Source organism: Schistocerca gregaria, chromosome 4, assembly GCF_023897955.1.
Source record: "Schistocerca gregaria isolate iqSchGreg1 chromosome 4, iqSchGreg1.2, whole genome shotgun sequence".
NCBI classification, from domain to species: Eukaryota; Metazoa; Arthropoda; class Insecta; order Orthoptera; family Acrididae; genus Schistocerca; species Schistocerca gregaria.
This window is the reverse complement of record NC_064923.1, coordinates 491,036,562-491,049,799: the sequence shown is the minus strand read 5'-3', so window position 1 is coordinate 491,049,799 and position 13,238 is coordinate 491,036,562.

Here is a 13,238-nt window from a genome sequence, read left to right as displayed (position 1 = left end):
TATGATAGTTTTACATCGAGTGTACCCAAGCAGGAAGCGTGAATAAGGAAAGATAACATAAAACAGAGGGGTCAGTCTAACAAATATTCTGATGATTTGTAGGATTGTGGGACTATTATAACCTAAGTAAGCATATTATACAGGGTGGTCCATTGATAGTGATATCTCACAAAGTAAGAATCATACAAAAAAACTACAAAGATCGAAACTTGTCTAGCTTGAGGAGGGAAACCAGATGGCACTATGGTTGGCACGCTAGATGGCACTGCCATAGGCCAACCGGATGTCACCTTCATTTTTTTAAACAGGAACCCCCATTTTTATTACATATTTGTGTAGTATGTAAAGAAATATGAATGTTTTAGTTGGACCACTCTTTTTGCTTTGTGATAGATGGCACTGTAATAATCACAAATGTATAAGTACGTGGTATAACATAACATTCCGCCAGTGTGGACAGTATTTGCTTCGTGATACATTACCTGTGTTAAAATGGACTGTTTACCAATTGCAGGAAAGGTCGATATAGTGTTACTGTATGGCTATTGTGATCAAAATGCCCAACAGGCATGTGCTATGTATGCTGCTCGGTATCCTGGACGACATCATCCAAGTGTCTGGACCATTCACCGGATAGTTACATTATTTAAGGAAACAGGAAGTGTTCAGCCACATGCGAAACATCAACCACGACCTGCAACAAATAATGATGCCCAATAGGTGTTTTAGTTGCTGACGTGGCTGATCCGCACATCAGTAGCAGAAAAATTGCGCGAGAATTGGGAATCTCAAAAATGTCGGTGTTGGGAATGCTACATCAACATCGATTGCACCTGGAATTTCATGGTGACAACTTTGAATCTCATGTACAGCTCTGCCACTGGGCACAAGAGAAATTACGGGACGATGACAAATTTTTTGCACATGGTATATTTAGCGATGAAGCATCATTCACCAACAGCGGTAACATAAACTGGCATAATATGCACTATTGGGCAACAGAAAATCCACACTGGCTATGACAAGTGGAACATCAGCAACCTTGGTGGGTCAATGTATGGTGAGGCGTTATGGGAGGAAGGATAATTGGCCCCCATTTTATCGATGGCAATCTAAATGGTGCAATGTATGCTGATTTCTTACGTAATGTTCTAGTGATGTTACTACAAGATGTTTCATTGCATGACAGAATGGCGATGTACTTCCAACATGATGGATGTCCAGCACATAGCTCGCGTGTGGTTGAAGCGGTATTGAATTGCATATTTCATGACAGATTGATTGGTCGTCAAAGCACCATACCATGGCCTGCACGTTCACCGGATCTGACGTACCCAGATTTCTTTCTGTGGGGAAAGTTGAAGGGATTGTTCTATAAAAACACGGGAGAACTGCCAGATATCAGTAACGTCCTGCCATTATATTTCCCGTGTTTTTATGGAACAATCAGTACGCCAGAAAAGCTTCAAACATCACCATAAGTTGAAGGATATTTGCTATCATGATCCACCGATAATGCCTGACAACATGCATCAGCGCATTGTCAATGCATGTGCGAACATTACGGAAGGCGAGCTACTCACTGTTGAGAGGAATGTCGTTACACGTACTGCCAAATGCATTGAGGTTGACGGACATCATTTTGAGCATTTATTGCAGTAATGCAGTATTCACAGGTAATCACGCTGTAACAGCATGTTTTCTCAGAAATGATAAGCTCACAAGGGTGCATGCATCACATTGGAACAACTGAAATAAAATGTTCAAACGTACCTATGTTCCGTATTTTAATTTAAAAAAAACCACATTTTACCAACTGTTCGTCTAAAATTGTGAGCCATGTGTTTGTGACTATTACAGTGTCATCTACCACAAAGCGAAAACAGTGGTCCAACTAAAACATTCATATTTCTTTACGTACTACACGAATATGTAATAAAAAATGGGGGGTTCCTATTTAAAAAAACGTAGTTGACATCTGTTTGACCTATGGCAGTGCCATCTAGCGGGCCAACCATAGCGCCATCTGGTTTCCCCCCTTTAAGGTAGACAAGTTTCATTCTTTGTAGTTTTTTTGTTTGACACTTATTTCGTGAGATATTTGGTCCAGTCGCGATCAATGGACCACCCTGTATGTTGAATAATGTATGTAGGTATGAAGTAGGTATTGGAAAAGGAGAAATGGATGAGTAATGGAAGACTCTAGGATATAAAAAGAAGTATGAAAAAGTGAGCGTGAAGTGTGAAGTAGATTTCAGTTTTACCAGGTAATATTTAATTATAGTGTACAAAAGGTGTATACTAGGGCAATGAACCAAGAGGTCTATTCAAGAAATATAAGGGGGGTGCACCCAACATGCAATGGATGAAAAGGGCAGATAGGCAGACCTAAGAATGGCTGACCTATACTGGGCAATCAGGGGCACCAAGAAGGGGATTGACCTGTACCATAGCAAAATAGGAATTAAAAAATCGGCATACCCACCAAAATGGAAGGGGAAAGGGTACTCATAGGATCAACCTGTATGTGGTGTATAGGTACTGTTTCTAGAGGTGAAGGGGCAAATTGTGGCAAAAGTCACAACATTTTGTAGAAATTATTCTGGTAAGTTTGAATTCTATACGGTACTAGCATTATTATGTTTTATGAGTGTCAATAGGAACACCTTTATTTTGCCCTTAGTTCCTCAAGGCTATAAAAAGTTTGTACATAATAAGACCATTGCATAATAAACAAGCAATATAAAGAATTAGAATAAAAAACAAAGTACTGAAAAGACGTGAACACCTGGAGTTTGTGATTGGAAATTGAGTCAGAGTCCTAACAAATCCTAAATATTAGGAAAACTTACCAGGTCACCATTGAATATTCGAGTTTGATGTGAAAATAGAGTGAGAGTAGAATAAATGATAGATTAGATAGAGTTTATTCTAAATGAGTACAAAGATCTATGATGGTATGTTACTGTTAAGAACAGTGTGTGATATAAATTTACATAATGATTGTATAAAATATCGCGTGTTTGATTTAAGGGGGGTGGAGGGCGATATGTAGTGCTTCGAGAATTTCAGCGTAAATTCTAGAACCACTAGGCCTTCCACCATTTCAAACACCCAATATTTTAGAGGTGAGTAGGAGAAATCAACTGTGCATTGCCTATTTGTATGTGCAGGTCTAAAAACAGTTACAAGAAAAACATGAACCCGGCACCCGAATGGCGGCAGACAAGTACCTGCTGTACGGTCCACAGAGATTCCATGTATGGGTCAAGAAGTTTATGTAGTATTCTGTGCTCTTTAGTGTCTCTGTTGATTGTAAATATACTAATGAACAATTGAATATAGATTTCTATGTTCATTTGTGTATTGGACTCGCTTGAGACTAGAGACTTTTGAATTACTTCATGCCTTGGCTATGAACAGGGCAAGACACACGTATACTATTTGAATATGTGTAAATGAGTCTAATGTTTAAGTTAGCTTGCAGAAGTTAGTGTCTGTGAAAGTTGAAAATATAGTGATTGAACTGAAAAGTATTCTATGAGTACCCAAATTATTTCAAAAATAGAGAAGTAGTTTAATAACTCCCTCTAACCAGCTACAGTCTTCGGAGAAGAAGCTTTCGGGAGACAGACGTAGATGATTACCCAGAGAAGAGGATCAGCTACACACAAGGTGCAAGTTAACTAATTTGAGAGACATGTGAGCCTTGCAACTCAATACCCCACTGTCTCTTGTCATCTGAAAAATGTTAGAGCTTCACCTAGCCCATCGGAGGCAGCGTTACCTGTGAAACCAGTCATGTGATCTACAAGCTCAGGTGCAACCACTGTACTACATTCTACATGGGCTTGACAACCAACAAGCTTTCTGTCCACATGAATTGCCACCAATTAAGTGTGACCAAGAAACAGTTAGAAACCCCCATTAATTAGTACCTGCCCAACACGATGTTCTTCATTTCAGTGTCTGCTTCACAGCCTGTGCCATTTGGACATTTCCTGTCAACACCAGCTTTTCTTAACTGTGCCAGTGGGATCTCTACCTGCAATATAAGCTATGTTCCCATAACCCTCCTGGACTCAACCTTCATTAGTCACTGTCCTTACTCATCTAGCCCCTTCCCTGTTCCCATTCCAGCAACGCAGAGCCCTGTATTCCACCAGTTCATGTTAGTCTCATTACATCTCTTCTCTTCTGCTATCCCCATCCTCTGTCTAACCTCCCAACTGCACCTAGATGTCCTAAAGTCTCTCCAATTTGTCTCTGTACGCTACCATAAGCTGTACTTTACCATCCCCCACCTCTATCCTGCTCTCCCTTCCCCTCACCACCCAAGCCTCCTCCTTAACCCCATTATCTGGTTGCCCTACTTACAGCCTGGTTTCAGCTGGCAGAGACTGTGGTCATGTGTGTGTGAGTTGTGTGTGAATGAGTGTGTGTGTATGTTCCCCATTTTTGATGAAGGCCTTGTTGAGTGAAAGCTCACTTTCTTAGAGTCTTTTTGTTGTGTCTATGTGCAACTCATAATATTTTAGTGTGTGGTGAGTGGCAACTATCCTTTTCATAGTACTGTTCCAGTCCATCCTGGATTTTCCATTGTTCTACATATCTATCTCATCTCTTTAGAAAGTTGCAGACAGACACAATTAAAAGACACTTACATAAAGCTATGGCCCACAGCCTTTACTAGCAAATGAGAAACTCACACCATTCATACACACAAACAAGCACAAGTCATGCACACATGATTTGCACTGGATGCTGGAGTTGGAAGTTCTGTGCCTGAAATGTGCTTGCTTATGTGTATCAGTGCTGTGCTTCTCTTTTGCTGATGAGGACTGTGGCCAAAAGTGTTATGTAAGTGTCTTTAAATTGTACCTGTCTGCAATTTCATGTGTCTTCTCTACAGTAAGTAGCAGTCTGTCTTTTCCTACTTTGTTGATATTCGTAGCTGGAGTTTCCATTGTTTCATTCAGATCTTTAGAAGATGTTTCAAAATTAATATACATGTTTTAAGCCTTTGTAGCTTTCACTACATTCAACTTAACAGTTATAAATAATACATCAGTTAAAGAGCATTTTCAACAATTTTACTTACAAATGTTCAATGTGAGCGCCATTTGTAACCCATCAAGTTGAAATAGACATCCAGGAAGGAAATTGCAGGTGTTCTGGGGGGATAAGCAATTAGAACACTGCTTCACTCCCAAATATCGTGAAGTAACTCTTGATCAAACACTTACCTACAGAATACATTGCTTGAACATCAAACAAAAGGTGTCTGCAAGGAACAACATTCTCCAGAAATTATCGGGTACAACCTGGGGGACGCATCCTCGCATCTTAAGAACTTCTACTGTAGCTCTTTGTTATTCAGCTGAAGAATATGCTTGCCCTGTCTGGTGCAGATCTAGTCATGCTAAACAAGTGGATATTGCCTTGAATAAAACCTGCAGACTCACTACGGGATGTTTGAGATCTACACCACATGATAAAGTTTATTGTCTAGCAGGCATCCCACCTCCAGATAACCATCGCGAATGAGCATCCAGACTGGAAAAGTCTAAGACATTGTATCTCAAGACCCATGCATTACAGGTGTATCAGCCAGCAAAGGCTCAAGTCAAGGAAAAACTTTCTCCATTCAGCTGAAAGCCTCACTGAACCACCTTTGAACTTCAGAGTCAATTTGTGGCATTCCAGATCCAGCCATCTTGCAGGGTGGATGATTCCAACCGAAAGCCTCCCACCAGGTCACGAAGAAAGCTGATCAATATGGAAGACCCTCAGCAGGCTGCAATGTGGAGCTGGAAGAACGAGGACCAGCTTGAAAAAGTGGGGATTTGCATGCGACTCCACAGCATGTGAACGGGGTGAAGAACAGATAGTTAGTCATCTTCTTGTCTGCAGCCTCTGCGCAACACCATGCTCATCACAGAATGTCACCAAGGAAACATGCGAAGTTGCTGCATACTGGTCACACTGCATTTAATTCTTATTGTAATGCTTATAATGCCATGTTTTGGAACATTTTGTATAACTTATAAGCTATAGTGTGTGTTTCTGACATGATTAAATAAATAAATCAGTATGTCTGGAACACTTGTTGCAACAGTACAGTTTCTAAAGTCAAGTAGATCAGCTGGTAGCAGAGACACACACATGATCATTTATGAACCCCCGAAGATAAAAATTGTATGGTGTCAGATTGTGGTTGAACATGGAGGTTATACAAAACAAACTGTGTCATTGAGCCTCTTGCAGCCAATCCCATACCGGTTATGCCACTGAGGCAGTTCACCATCCTACTGCAAAATAAAGTTCTATGGTTCAGTTTCATCCAGTTTGGGAAACAGCCTTAGTTCTAGTGCACCAAGATAAGAAACATCAGTTACAGTAGCTTCAATGAGAAGGAAAGGCCAATAAATTTTCTCCTGGAATACAGCACAAAAACATCAATTTAGGGAGGTCTCATTGCAACTGTACCATCTTGTGCACATTTGATGACCCCCAGACGCTCACATTATACCTGTTTACATTTCCACTTACATGAAATGTCATTTTATCACCGAAGACAAAATAATCCAGAAAATCTTCATTGTCATGTAGCAATGCTTTGTTTGCAAAGTTGGCATTTAAACAATAGTCTTTAGCTTTAGAGCTGCAAACAATACCACATGTTCACATGCGCATGTGCACGTGTGCGTGCACATGCTTGCGCACACACAACCACACACACACACACACACACTGTATTTTATGGTCTATATGACACTACAGTTTTTAAAAATAACATTTTTACCATTTTTATTGTTATATTGCAAAGCCAGACTAAAAAAGAAAAAAATCTTAGTTCATAGAACTGATTGACCATTAAAAACTAAGGAAGTCATCATCTGCTTCTTCTTCTTTAACGTCTCCATCGTCGTAGTCATCATTGTATATAAGACTGTATTCACTGCCATCGAGAACCTTACTTATGCTGCACTTGTTGAAAGATTTAACAATAACATCTTCTCACACTCTAGACCATGACTATTTTATCCACTGACACACTTGTTTGATCGTAGGTCTCTTTAGAGGTTCATGTTGGGTTTCATCCATCATCCAGTTGTTCCATAGTTTATTTATTGAGACATGAAGAGATTGTAACTGCAAATTAATTCCTCCCAGGATGACAGTAAGCTCTGCATTTCCCTGCTTCAATATATCTGTCACGAATTTTTCAAATGACTATTAAACTGATCTATCACAAGAAGAGAACTCTTCTTCAATAAAGCAACTTTCATTCTCTCCCACACACTGCTAATCCATAATCCCGCCACAACCCAGCCTTGTCCATTCAACCCTTGTCATGCATGTGAACTACATCTGGCAGGTTTCCAGAAGGTTTTGGCATTGTTTTTCCCTTGAAGATGATCATTGGATTAAATTTAGTACCGCCAGTTCAACATGAAAGCATGATAGTGAAGTGCATTTTTTAATGTTGTGTTGTTTTTACAGTTACAGTTTTAGCACTTTTTAGGGCAGCAGTTCTTTTAATCAGCAAATTAACTGATAGATGAGTTATTTGCTTTTTGTCTTAGTTCCACACTGATTTTCTTTCAATGTTGAATAATAAAGTGATGGAAAGACAATATTTTGTCTTCATACTCTTGTGGAATGTTCTGAGATATTTTGGTTTTGATCCACATGCTAAGCCGATGTTTCTTTAACCTGTAGCACCAACCATCTTTACCTTTAAAGTCTGTTAAGTTCCAGTGTAGTGCTTGCTTACAAGTGTATACTTGAATCATGTTTGTATTGATTCCAATCTCATTTTCAGGGTGTCGTTGAATCCACTTCAATTCATCATTTTCTAGTTTGGTTCATTTTGTATTCAGTCCTCTATTTGCACATTTAGTCTTTCTCTTTTTTTTCAGTTCTTTACTAGCCTGCCAATTACAAACGGTTTTTTTCTGTTGGTGGAGGGCTGAAATGCCACTCAGCAGCTCTGTTTCTTCGCATATTTTATTACTTTCAATTTATAGCACACATCATATGAATGATTTTTATTTTTTTCCATTACAAAACTAGCTACTAACAAAAGTATTGTACTGTTACCAATAACACATTCAGTACAAGTTCACTGGCACCATAGACTGCAATGACACATTATAGGCTAGACAGTGTTCTGGGTCTGTGTATTAGTGTGGGCACTGCCCACACCATAATGCATCAACACTTGAACTTTGGAAAAATCTGTGTACAGTTGGTTCCCCACCAACTAACCACCGAATAGCGCACAACTCGAATGGCACTATCTTTGAGTCATTTACAATGTTATCATGAGGAGGACTATGGCTTTGTGTCATATATTGTCACAGGTGACGAAATGTAGTGTCACCATTTTGAACTGGAAAGCAAGTGCCGGAGCAAGCAGTGGAAACATGTGACTTCACCACATCCAAGGAAATCAAAGGCCATACACACCATTTCTGGTAAGGTCATGATGTCCTTTTTTACCACAAAGGTCCACTGCTTGTCAGGTTCCTGGAAAGGGGAACCACCATCAATGCCCAGCATTATCAAGCCACTTTACAAGCCATCAGTTTGAAATGTGATCAAATTGAAACACTGAGGCAAGAGAGAGAGAGAGAGAGAGAGAGAGAGAGAGAGAGAGAGAGAGAGAGAGAGAGAGAGACTGAAGTGCCAGAGAAACTGGTATGCGCATGGTGTATTCAAATACAGAGATATGAAAACAGGCATAATATGGTGCTGTGGTTGGCAATGCCCATACAAGAGAGAAAGTCTGTAGTACAGTTGTTAGATCAGTTATTGCCTCTACAATGTCAGGTTATCAAGATTTAAGTGAGTTTGAACATGGTGTTATGGTTGGCACATGAGTGACAGGACACAGCATCTCTGAGGTAGCAATGAAGTGGGGATTTTCCCCTATGACCATTTCACAAGTGTACCGTGAATATCAGGAATCTGGTAAAACATCAGATCTCTGACATCACTGCAGCCTGAAAAAGATCCTGCAAGAACTGGACCAATGATGAGTGAAGAGAATAATCCAATGTGATAGAAGTGCCACTCTTCCACAAATCGCTGCAGATTTCAATGTTGGGCCATCAACAAGTGTTAGGGTGTGAACTATTCTAGGAAACATCATTGATATGGGCTTTCAGAATTGAAGGCCCACTTGTGTACACTTGATGAATGCATGACACTAAGCTTCACACCTAGCCTAGGCCTGTCGACACCAACATTGGACTGTTGATGACCGGAAACATGTTGTCTGGCCAGATGAGTTTGAATGGTTCGAATGGCTCTAAGCACTATGGGACTTAACATCTGAGGTCATCAGTCCCCTAGACTTAGAACTACTTAAACCTAACTAACCTAAGGACATCACACACAGTCATGCCCAAGGCAGGATTGAAACCATAGCAGCAGCGCGGTTCCAGACTGAAGTGCCTAGAAATGCTCGGCCACAGCGACAGGCTCAGACGAGTCTCATTTCAAATGATAAAGAGCAGTTGGACTTGTATCGGTATGGAGACAATGTCATGATCCCATGATCCATGGACCTTGCATGACACCAGGGGACTGTTCAAGCTGATGGAGGCTCTGTAACTGGGGGGGGTTCAGTTGGATTGATATGGTACCCCTGATATGTCTAGATATGACTCTGACAGGTGAGTACCCTTTCTGATATCTGCATCCATTCATGTGTATCCTGACAGACTTGGGCAATTCCAGCAGGACCATGTGACACCTCACAGGACCAGAATTGCTATAGAGAGGCTCCAGGAACACTCTTCTCAAATTAAACACGTCCACTGGCCACCAAACTCCTCATACATGAACATTATTGAGCATATCTGGGATGCCTTGCAACATGCTGTTCAGGAGACATCTCCACCCCCTTGTACTCTTACAGACAGCCCTGCAGGATTATTCATGGTGTCAATTTCCTCCAGCACTACTTCAGAGTCTACGCCACGTCATGTTATGGCACTTCTGCATGCTCTCAGGGCTCCTATATGATGTTAAGTAAGTGCACCAGTTTCTTTGGCTCTCCAGTGTGTGTGTGTGTGTGTGTGTGTGTGTGTGTGTGTGTGTGTAAGAGAGAGAGGCACACATACACACACACACACACACACACACACACACACACACACACTCTTACTCCTCAGCTCTATAGCCCTTGAAGGGCCTTGGCCTGCATCACAATATTCTGCAATTCTATCCAGTCCATGGCTTTTCCGTCTCCATCCTCTGACACCCAGCTTTTTCATGCCTTTTTTAATTCTGTCCACCCATCTCTTTCTGTGAAGTCCCTTCTGTTGTCTGCCTCCAGCCTTGCCATCAAAAATCTTCTTACATATTCTATCTTCCTCCATTCTGACCATGTGTCCTGCCCACCACAGTCCTCTTATTTTAATGGTAGTGATAATGTCATGTTCTTCAAAAAATTGTTCTAATTCTGAATTCGCTCGGAGCACCAACTTTCTTGATTGTATATTGAATCACACACAAACCGACTTTTTCCAAATCATTTTGATAAAAGAGTTATTAAAATCATCCTTGGAATAGGTAACTAAAAAACTAATTTTTTTGAGTTGCTCTTTCAGTTTATGCATTATTTATGATTTGTAAGTTGAACGTAATAAATGCTACAAAGTTTTAGAACCCGTACATTCATTTTGAAACATCTGGTCTAAACGATCAACGTCTGTGAGGATTTCCTGAAAAGTAATGCCTCTGGATTTTTTATTCTCTTCTCAATATCGGTTGAGATATTAGATATCATGCACATTACTGGGTCAACTTTCCTACTTCTCTGACTCAAGTTGCAACCCTCTACTGCTAGAGGGCCACAGATTGAAGCATGTAATATGGCAGTGTGTAACACAACTGTGTCAGTGCATGAGAAACAGCATACTGCAATTGAGTATCTAACCACAGAAAACTTCCTCCACACATGGAGTACCCCCTCCTTAGCATATCAGAACCAGACCACACATGAGTCTGTGACATCTGCAACAATGTAATGCCTTGGGTTTGTTGTCTTCACTCATCCTCCATACAGTCCAACTTGGTCCCAAATAATTTTCATTTGTTTTCCAAACTTAAAAAACATCTTACAGGATATTACTTTGATAGTGATGAAGCTGTGCAATCAGAGTTGAAGGTTGTGGAGCTGTCAAGGAATTCAAACATTCTATGTTGACATTATCAACAAACTGGTCTTTTGTTGGGAGAAATGTGTTCATTGCTGGGGTGACGGTGTTGAGAAATAAATATGCAGACATGAAGGATGAAGATAAAGATGTTAATAATGTTTGTTTAGTTTAAATATCCTAAGAGTTTTCATTTAACACTTTTGGTTACATTACTTTTCAGCACATTCTCTTAGCAATCGCTCTTATCCATCTCAATAAGCACATAAAAATTCCTTCATGCTCCTTAACTTCTTCGCACCTCATTAACCTCATTACATGAATTATTCCCATACTTCATATTATTCATGTAAATAAGGATCCTCTCATCTGCATGTCATTTTAAATGTTTCCTATTTATCACAACTATCACCTGTTAACATAACAGCCTAACATTCCAGCTCTGCTTTTTCATGACTCTTGAAACAAATCTACAAGATTACAGAGCATTCTTTACCCTTACTAAGTACCTTGATTCTTTTGACACTGTTATGGCATAGAATAGAAAGGGTTGTAAGTTAAAAAAATTTAGTAAAACTCATGTATCTTGCCACAAGAAAAGTGTGGTCACATCAGAGGCACACACAGAACGAGGAGATAAGCTTTTTGTCACATGTAGGTCAGGCCTCAGTATGTTACAACACAGCACCGATAGAGAGAGGACAAGCTCAGCAGAAAATAGCGTGGCACAGAAAACCAATGGAAATGTATCACACATTTTCATTAGCTCATAAGAGATGTTGAAAGAAACAGTACCTATTTCATAAGAACCAATATCAGAGAGCCTACACAGCAGTTAAGAGCCTGTTAAGTGAATATAGCAGAATAAGAGAGACAAATTTGGTCATTACGAATTGAGCATCAAGTCATAGCCTCATGTTTGCTCTCTTTAAATACTCTAACTCTCCAGCTCTTAAGAAGGTGGTCACTGGGATCAATGCATTCACATTAATAGCACTCAATTCCATTATTATGATACTTTAGCTAATTTATGTCCTAGATACACCACAACATTCTCTGAACAAGCCACAGGTACCTGAGATAACGGTCTTCACCTGATGGACTTATACTTTTCACCAACTACCACTGCTGATGGTGAAACTGACTGTGTCTGATGACAACACCACATCATGGAGTGCAGACAGCACCAAACTTCAGCATGGAAACCGGCATCAGGGTCTTGTGGGGTCCATGTACCTGTTCAACACTTAGGCACCTCCAGGTGCTGAAACCTATCTGGCTAGTAGAAAGGAGGTTAACTGACCATACAATTTCCAACAACACCACTTTGCAGTTGTGTCATCAAGGGTCAACATAGAATTTGGAGTGGGACTGAGCACTCTCCAGCAGCTAGTATGAGGCCATTTGTGCTGGACAATAACTGCACCGGCAGTGCACTGTGGCACGAGGTCACTCACTCTTCACTGGGGCCTGCAGAGGAATAGCTGACTTGGCAGCTGTGAGTGGGAATCCAGCATGCAGCTTTCTGAATGAGGCATCAGCTACAAGGCCAGTGTGGACAAGACTGTAAACATTATTGATAAATAATTGAACTTTGACAGTGTTTTAATATTGTCAGACATGCTTCACAGGTACACAACTGCTATCCTAACTTCGTGCATGGGAGTCTCTGTTTGGCCCCTCTGCAATGCTACTGTTTCTGACTTTGAACAATCACACCAAACATGATTCCTTAGATATTACCAGTATTTCATTGACATTAACTTCATACTATTAAGATCTATACCTACAAGTCTTACTAAGCTTATCCTGACTGAAATACTTGGACAATCGCTTCTTAATGTGCTTAATAATTTCCATAACTTTCTTTGTCTACAGAAAGGAAATATGACAGAGAACTGAAACCCAAAACAAGAAACAAAGTGTCATCTAGTTTGGAATGTACCAATTGGCAGTTGATATACCAATAAAATAGTTGCTGGTTCCCTACACCTTCCCAGAATCCACTTTGTCATGCTCCTGTCAAAATTTCTTCCAGCATTCTTTTTTCTCTGGGACTAACTT